Raw genomic sequence first — 10,032 nt, 5'->3', positions numbered from 1 at the left:
TAGCGATACAAGTCCTTTCTTAAATAAAACTGGTTTATTCTTTCTGAATACAACTTTGCAATACACTTAATTTCCACAGTCACGCTATAACAAACGCTATAATTCACAACGAACGACTCACGTGCTCGACTCAGTTGTCAGTCTCTATCTCTGTCTGCAGTTCAATTACATTGTGGCCGTCACTTGTTGGCGGTCTTATATACAAGAATACCGTACATCTAGTAAACACTCGAGGCTTCGCGAAGGGACATGTATTTTCTAGAAGTTCATGGCGTGTTACTAGCGTCACGTGGCTTCCGCTGTCGTAACACAACCTTTTGGTTAATAATTCAAAATTATGGACAACTAAATCTGAACCATATAGGGGTCTGACCTGGCTGTTTATCCTATGTCTCGCATAAGTTACCGTTCAGATCGAAAGTTCCAGAAACACTTTACGAAAGTCGATGAACTTTCTTTTTATAACATCAGAAACAGTTACGAGAGTGAAACCTGTATTCTTCTAATGATATTAGGAAAATTTCCGAAAACGGAACTAGTTTCTTCTAATGGCGTTTCCCATCCGTGCAACAGCGGGTCAAGTTATGAAATCAGTTTTACTTTTGAACACTGATGAAAGCGGATGAAAACTCTTTTTGACAGCATTAGAAAGATTTTCAAATCACTTTTTCATTCTTTAGACGACATTATAGAAACACACAAGCTGAACAATTCTATTCTGGTCACATTAAAAACATTTACGAAAGTGGATAAAATTTATTTTGATGGCAACAAAAACACTCACGAAATATCAACTTTCTTATGACAATAAATACATTTGAAAAATCAATTATATTTTTTGCTGTTTTTTATAAAACTTTTACAAAAGCGGATCAACTTTATTTTGACGACACAAAAAACACAAAAGCAGTTTCAACAAACAGGACTAAAGCACAGGATAATTTATTACGAAAACTATATAACAGTTATTACCTAACACTTACAAAACTAAATACCCAACTATTAGCTATTCTTGTAAGAGGGTCATTCATAATAAAGTGTTAGATAACATAACCATTGAGGATTACATAACATTTTATCCTCTAAATGCAAATGTAATTCATCCTGTTATATTTAAGCTTCCATTGATCACAACTGGGAGGTAACTGAAGCTCTAAAGCTGCAGATTTATATTTATTAGGACTAGAATTTTCACTCATTACAAATTTTGCTAAGAAAGATTATACCAAAGCCTTGCATATCAGTCGCGCTTGTGGATATTATTATACAGGATTATCAAGGTTTTCTAGATTTAGCCGAACAAAATTATACAACAGAACTCACTCTAGATAAAAGCTCTTTCACTAAAAACAAAGCACAATATCTAATTTAGATATTAACATAATTAATCTAACATTCAAATTTAAAGTTTTCAATAAAACGGCCACTTTCGACTTTGAACTTATAAACTTTTCCTTTCCAAATACGAATATTCCAAACAAGTTATGTGACAATGTTTTTTACTCAAAGCGTATTAGATACTTTAGAATTTATTCAACATCATAAGACTTTGTGAACATAGGTCGTAAACTCGCTCCTATCTTTAATAAACGAGGCTAGTCATTGAGCCTTTTAAACACAAAATTCATTCACTTCTGTGGGAATTTAGCAATGTTTAATAAAGTTACAGGTTTAATAAAAGTTCTACAGAGTATCACGACCGACTAAGAACTGTCACGTCTACACTTGAATTCCTTGGGATATTGTTTAGGATAATAGTGTACCACTTTACTGTACTGACTATCATTGGTTTCATCTCCCGTTAGTTTAAGCTCTTACTATATATAGTTGATACTATAGTTATGTAAGACTTCTATATGCGGTATAACGTTACATCATTAGTTTTGATAATTACTTTCTTTGCCATATTATTGAGTGTTGTAACTTTCCTTTTATTGTATTATTATTATTAACTGAAATTTCTAGAGGCTTATCGTGTTTCCTTTTCAACTTTTACAGAAGATTTAAAGTTATTTATTACTTTCTGTAGTTATCTCTATGTGTTTTGAGGGTCAGAGGTTATAGTTTTATTGTTAGGTACACCTCATAGTATGTTTAACATGTTTTCTTTGTATTATATTTTCATGGACGATTCAGGTATTCTTTTAATTTCTTATTCTTTATTTTGTATCTTCACAAACATTAGTTTTTGGTTTTACTGTAGGTAAGTTACTGCTAATAACTTGAAACAGTTTCAACAGTAACATGTGTCGTCGTAAATTTGTCACACTCACAAATACCACTCTTTTCTAAAGTTACACTGCGGAGTGGTTTAATGAGCTTTCATTGGTCAAAAAGGAGGATTGGAGAAGAGTCAGGAATGTTATACTGATCTCACGTTTTTCAAAGTGAATGGATTCTGCGCTCTTAGTTCAATCCAACAGCTAGTGTTTCTATGCTCCCTAAGTAAGGTATACTATATTATTTAGTTATTGTTTCTTTCATTAACAGTATTGGTTATCCTGTTTAATATATTTAATACTATTTTTGTTATTGTACTTTTATTATAGAATAATAATTCTTAGCTTAATCATGAACCACGATATTGATTCATAATAGGGATTTCTTTCTTTTTAAATTAATAATTTTTACTGATCTTGTATATATATATATATAGGACTATCCTAAATTTCCTAAGCTGCCCAAACCTCGTGAGATATTACTGGGATTACGACCGAAAATATCGTTAACAGCGAGGATACTAAACTGGTGAAAAAACGCATTCTAATCATTATATGTTGGAACGTAAGAAACACCTACTTAATTGGCTATAGTGATTGCTAGGCTGTTTTTCAGCTTCGCCTTAAGTAAATAGCTTGCTCTGATCGGAAGTTAATATTATTTATAAACATTTGTGAAATCAGTTCTACTTTCCTTTGGTAGCGAGAAGGGATTTACTTTCTCCTGATGACATTAGAGGCACTTACAACAACGAATCTACTTTTTTTTAGTAACATTAGAATAACTTAAAAGCAGATCGATTTCTTTAAATGACACTAGAGATAGTTGCAAATGCGATTTATTTTTGTAATATTATAATATCTTAAGAGAACCGTTCTATTTTCTTTTTCTAACATTAGAAACACTTAACGAGAACGGATTTTTTTCTTCTGAGAACATACTAGACGCTTGTGAAAATGGATCTACTTTGTTCTGATGATATTCTAAACACTAGAGTGGATTTAATTTCATTTGATACTAGAAATACATTAAAAAAGCGGATCTACTTTCTTTTGGTAACATTAGAAACACTTACGAGAACGGATTTCTTTCTTCTTATGATTTTCTAGATATGTATTTGATCTGATGATATTCTAAACACTAGAGCGGATCTACTTTTTTATTACACTCTAAACACTTACAAGTGCGGACTCAATATCTTCTTATCACATCGAGTTCTAAACACTTACTAAAAAGGATTGACTTTCGTTTAAAGATCTTAGAAACTAATTACCAAAGTTGATGAACTTTCTTCTTAGAAACACGAGAGCTATATACTTTCTACTAATGACATTCTAAATACCAACAAGGGCGAATCTATATTTATTATTCTAACTCATTAACTTTTCATACTAATAATAGCAACTTGAGAAAAGTTCCCACTGTTGTTTTAATGACGTACATGGGCATAGACAGGATTTTTTTTATGGGGGTTCGTATCTGTTCTTGGTACATCTTCCTTAAATGTGATGAGAATTAGATGATAAACAAGTTATATTTGAATAAATATTCATGCGTATGTTAAAAATAAACTGAATACTATATACTCATTATTATTTGACGTTTGTGTGTCAGTCACAGTTATATAAATCCCTGTTTATCAACTATTTTGGATCTTATTATACAAATAGCGAAAGTACCCGGCTTCGCTCGGGTTATTAGGTTGATTTATTCTAAATGACTATGTCAGTGTGTGTATTCTGAACCCATTTTAGCATAAAAGTATAACCTATATACTTTTGTTGCTCCCTTACTGGATGTGGTGTGTTTATAAAAGTAACCTTCCCTCTGACTTGTCTTCCGATTTTAAACTTAAATAATAAAAACAAATCTAATTAACAGAGCCTCTAAATTAGAAAACAACAAATATATTTTTTAATTTTGTAGTTTATACATTTCATTTTATACTTTCAGCACATACACTCTTAACAACAATATTAGGTTATACTTTTATTGCTAAGCAGCATGATATAAAAGCCATTGTTGGAACGTATTGTTACCAAACTGCACTGGCTTCTATATATATTGAAAGTTGTTATCTAAGAAACAACTTCTTTTCTGTGTGGTTTTTCGCTAGACTGCCTCATTAAAAAGATGCGCGCACACGCACGCACGTGCGTGTCTATCTGTCTGTATATTATATCTATAATTCGTAATATAAGGAATCACTTTATTACTATATAGTTTTCGCTTGCTTGCCTCATTAAAAACATGCACATGCGCATGCACGTGGATAAGATAAGTAGGGTCTACTCAGGGTCCACTTAGTATGGATGCAAAATTCCAGGTTTCTAGGTTCTTTCCTCTTGGAGCTATGGCGGTCACATTTTTTTTCTATGTAGTTTTTCGCATAAAAAGATGTGTACGCGCATGCACGCACGCACGTAGATAAGTAATAATACCCAGGTGCAAACCCTCAGGGTTCACTTAGTATGGGAGCAAAACTTCAGGTTTCTAGGTTCTTTTCTCTTGGTACTATGGGGTCACATATTCTTTCCTATGTAGTTTGTAGCTAGCTTGCCTCACAAAAAGATGCACTCGCACATGCACGAGGATAAGTAATAATACCCAGGTGCACACTCTGAGGGCCCACTTAGTATGGGTGCAAAATTTCAGGTTTTTAAGTTCTTTCCTCTTGGAGTTACGGCGGTCACACACACGCCATTTTATTATTGTAGATATGTATGAGGTATACATACTGTCATTTGAATGCTTGAGTTTAAATACCATATCTTACTGTGTCGAACTGGCTAAGAGTATATAGATGTGAACAAACATCTTCAGAAACGTATTTAGTTGCTCCAGAGTAAATGAAAATATGAAGGATTTATCCTGGCGAGAACATGATTTTACAGTATGGTGTTTGCTTGGTATTATACTTGACCATTTACACCATAGTGAGAAACGTTTGAAGATGTATGATTATGTTAAGGATGTCGGTTTTGCTGTTAATCTGCAAAGATATGGCATCTTGCAGAATTAAATGTTCATTCGTGGTCCAAAAGAAAGGTTCGTTAGCCCCCACCACACACACACACACGGCGATACTGCTGTCGCAGTTTAACAGTGTATTACTAAACTTAGTATTTAAATATGTAGTAACACAGTAACATAATATTAAAACGCAATATGGTAACACTAGAAAAATGTTAATGGCTATGCGTTTAAAATTGAGTTTAAGTTTGGTTTGTTCAAATCCTTCCATTTTTTGTGATGTTCTTTTTAGTTATTCATCCAAGTGATCCTATATTAATTCGTGTTGTGTTTGAATTTGTTTGTTTGTCCTATAGCTCCTTTCATAGTTTTGGAGCAAGCAAGACCAATCTCGGGGATGTCCTTTTTTATATGGCATAGCACTCCCTACAAATTGGGTCTAAAACGCGCCTGGAAGATTACCCAGTCATGATGGGGTCTAGCAGCACGTTTTAAAGGTCGCTGAATCCGAATGTGGTATCGGATTTTGTGTTCCTGCCTTCGGGATCTTGAGGGCTCCATGTTTGAAACTGTGTTCATACCCCCACTCACAAGCAAGTACAAGTGGTCAAGTACCACAGGCGTGTGTCCTAACAGGGTTTCTTTTCGGGTACGGTTCCCTCTGGGGTAGCTATAGAAGTAATTAGGTATAATGGAGGAGCTTGATCGGTACATGAAGGGATCTTTAAACCACACAACGTGGCGCTGGTATTTTATGCTAGTAAGATGAAATAGCACTAGAACTTTTTATCCAAGTGGTTCAATAGTTAGCGTGTCTGTACTGTAAATACAAGGATTTGTGGTTTGCTATTCGTTTCCGCAAAAAACGCGCTCCGATATTCTGTGCGATATAACAATGATGGTCAGATGCGTAACCTAACAGTTGGGAGATGTCGACTAGCATCTGCCTTTTCTATACTTTATCAATTCTAAATTAGGAATGGCTATGCGCAGATGGCTCTTTGTGTAGTTTCGCCCAAAGATAAAAAAAAAAGAATCCAAGACGTTGTAATCTTGTTACACTTGTTGTTGGTTTACAGTAGATCATTCTGGAATATCTTGGGAGAGACGTGACTAATTAGTCACGATTCAGGCACTGTTATGGTAAGGTAGGTACTTTGATTGAACTGTGAAAGTCTTCTTTTGTTATTCCTGTTCATAGTAGTATGACCTTAGTATATATTTAACCCATATGTAAAATTTCAGCATAAGTGTATAAACTTATTTATATACAACTGTGTTCAACTTTGCGTTAGTACTCTATACTAATTGTAAAATCAATCCTCCAGTGGGTCAGCGGTAAGTTTACGGACTTACAACGCTAAAATCCGCGGTGTTCAAATCCTATGGTGACCATAGCTCAGATAGCCAATTGTGTAGCTTTGTGCTAGAACCAAAGACAACGGTTTAAAAAGTACCATCAGGTGGCTCTACAGTTAATGCTTAGAATATGTTTTTTGGATATTCACGCAAAAGCTACACAAGAACTATTTGCACTAGTTGTCCCTAATTTTGAAATGGTACAGAAAAAAAAGGGCACCTAATCAACAGCACTCACTGCCAACTCTTGAGCTACTCTGATCGAATAATGAGATTTGACAGTTACTTTTATAACGCATGATATCCTCAATGTGCGGAGCATGATATTGCGGTAATAGATTCCGAACCGCGAATCCTCAGCTTCATAGTCTGGGCATGTTAACCACAGCGCCACGCTCGACCTTTGACAAACGTGATGTGTAATATGAGATACGTATTAGTGAACGAAAATTTGAACGTTAAATAATTTTGTATTCTTTGCTGATTGTAAATTGTATCTAAACGTATTATACTATTCAACTACTAAAAACAAACATGGTGAAAAATTCTTGTGGTGTGCGATTTCACTAAAACTTCAAATCAAAAATTCCCAAACAAAAAGTTTCAACTCTCCCTATTTTTTCTTTTTGATTAACATGTTTCCCGAGACACGGGCTTTACACTAAAATACTTGTCATGTAATGCAACAACACAACTTATTATACATAAAAAAAAGGTTTATCTCTTTTAATTTTACACTAGTATCTCTAACAATGTTGAAAACACATTGAACTTTGACGACAATATGATTCAAACACTACTTACGAATCATTGTTTTGTACAAGGCAAACGTGGACACATAGATAATAAACAGCTGCAAAAATTAACATGTGAAAAGATGTTTTATATACTGCAAACTTTAGAAATAAAGTACTAAGCTCTCAGCATTCAAAAATATGTAAAGTTTTTGTGTATTTAGTTAAATGTCATTGTCTAGGTTAATGTAGAGAAATACATTCGAAAACCCTTATTAAGTAACAATCAATTAATTCAATAGTTTTAAAAGTTCTTTTATAAAATCAGTACTTAGACGAGGACTACATAATAATCGTTTAAACAGAACTTTTTCAGAAGTCGTGTATATGTTTTATCAACAATATTCCTCCTGTTTTATGAAAACTAAGTTAAACTATATAATTCAAAACAGGAGAATTCTACATATTTTTTTTAAACTATCAATAAAACAAAAGTTATTAATGAATAAAAGCTAAAAGTCATATTTGTTCAGAAATCTTTAGCTCATATCTTAAGGTTATTTTAACTAAATCTCCCTTTGTTAACGTTTAGTACTATTTAAATACTTTAGATATTTTAGTGTTAACGTTTTCCAAACCACAATCAGATGATTTTTCTTTTAAATAGATGAGACACAATAGAATTCAAAAGAAGCAAATAACGGGCATTATGCTAAGGTACGATTTTCTGAATAATGTCTATGTAATCAATTATGATATCTTATCCCACTTCGATAAATCAGACATGACGTCATAGTACCCGCTTTCAACGATTTCGATACTCTACCCCTTAAGCTTTTAATATGGCATCAAACGTGTTCTTTTATTGCTATTGATATTTTTCGCTTGGCTTAAAAACGTCCCCCACTTAGTCTCGAAGCAGGGTTAACTTTCATAAGCCACTTTGTTGCTCATTTCCGACTTGAGGAAACTCAACAGCATGGGGGCGACTAGAGATAGGTGAATCGAAAACAACGTATGATATGAACACTCAATGGTCCATTTTAAAGTCTATTAGAATATAGCACCTTAACAGTGACGAATTTACATAAAACGAATACTAATACCACATACACAAACAAAGTAACATGAGCACCATAATATTGAATACTTGGCTAACAATAAAAAAAAACATTTGAAAATAGACAGCAACTTGATCCAACATTTCTCTGATAACAGGTAACAGCAAAGAGTATTCATACCATTTCTCTGATAACAGGTAACAGCAAAGAGTATTCATACCATTTCTCTGATATCAGGAAACAACAAAGAGTATTCATACCATTTCTCTCATAACAGGTAACAGCAAAGAGTATTCATACCATTTCTCTGATAACAGGTAACAACAAAGAGTATTCATACCATTTCTATGATAACAGAAAACAGCAAAGATTATTCATACCATTTCTCTCATAACAGGTAACAGCAAAGAGTATTCATACCATTTCTCTGATAACAGGTAACAACAAAGAGTATTCATACCATTTCTATGATAACAGAAAACAGCAAAGAGTATTCATACCATTTCTCTCATAACAGGTAACAACAAAGAGTATTCATACCATTTTTCTGATAACAGGAAACAGCAAAGAGTATTCATACAATTTCTCTGATAACAGAAAACAGCAAAGAGTATTCATACCATTTCTCTGACAACAGGTAACGACAAAGAGTATTCATACCATTTCTCTGATAACAGGGAACCAGAAAGAGTATTCATACCATTTCTCTGATAACAGGAAACAACAAAGAGTATTCATACCATTTCTCTGATAACAGGTAACAGCAAAGAGTATTCATACCATTTCTCTGATAACAGGAAACAGCAAAGAGTATTCATACCATTTCTCTGATATCAGGCAACAACAAAGAGTATTCATACCATTTCTCTGATAACAGAAAACAGCAAAGAGTATTCATACCATTTCTCTGACAACAGGTAACAACAAAGAGTATTCATACCATTTCTCTGATAACAGAAAACAGCAAAGAGTATTCATACCATTTCTCTGACAACAGATAACAGCAAAGAGTATTCATACCATCAATGCAACCATTGCAGCATGTAAATTATAGTAAATCGATATAAAAAATAGATTTTTACGGTTCCTTCTCATTACAACCTATTCTAATTTATTGAGAATACCTTTATTCTTCAGTAATCTGTTACTCTATAAACTTCCTTAGGTAGCCTGAACTTTGAACTTTCTGTATGGCTACTTATTGACCACGATATTTAAGCGAATACATAATCAAAAGTGTCTTAAACTTGGATCATTGATCTAGGGGTAGCGCACAAACAATAATAAACACCAAAACACTCTTCATCAAGAATTATGACAATGAATTAGAAACTTGAGTTTAACTGTTTAACCCTGACACAAATACTACTCAAAGTCTGGACATAACGTAGGATATTTTGGCCTAATGAAACGTGGAGAAATTACAGCTACTTACAAACTAGTCGAAAGTTATGTTTGATTTCTTGAGAGGACTTTATTCTATTCAAATAATGTTCGTTTCATCAAATATCTAACATTGTCTGATATGTTTCCCATTTTTTACACAAGAGCAAAATTTTAGAACACTGTACAAAGTATTTGCTTATTTGTAGTTAAGCACAAATCAACACAATGGGCTATCTGTGCTCTGCCCACCACCGGTTTCTAGCGTTGTAAGTCTGCAGACAACTGTGCTACTTGGGGGC

Source organism: Limulus polyphemus, unplaced genomic scaffold (assembly GCF_000517525.1).
Source record: "Limulus polyphemus unplaced genomic scaffold, Limulus_polyphemus-2.1.2 Scaffold813, whole genome shotgun sequence".
NCBI classification, from domain to species: Eukaryota; Metazoa; Arthropoda; class Merostomata; order Xiphosura; family Limulidae; genus Limulus; species Limulus polyphemus.
Note: the sequence above shows the minus strand (reverse complement) of the source record.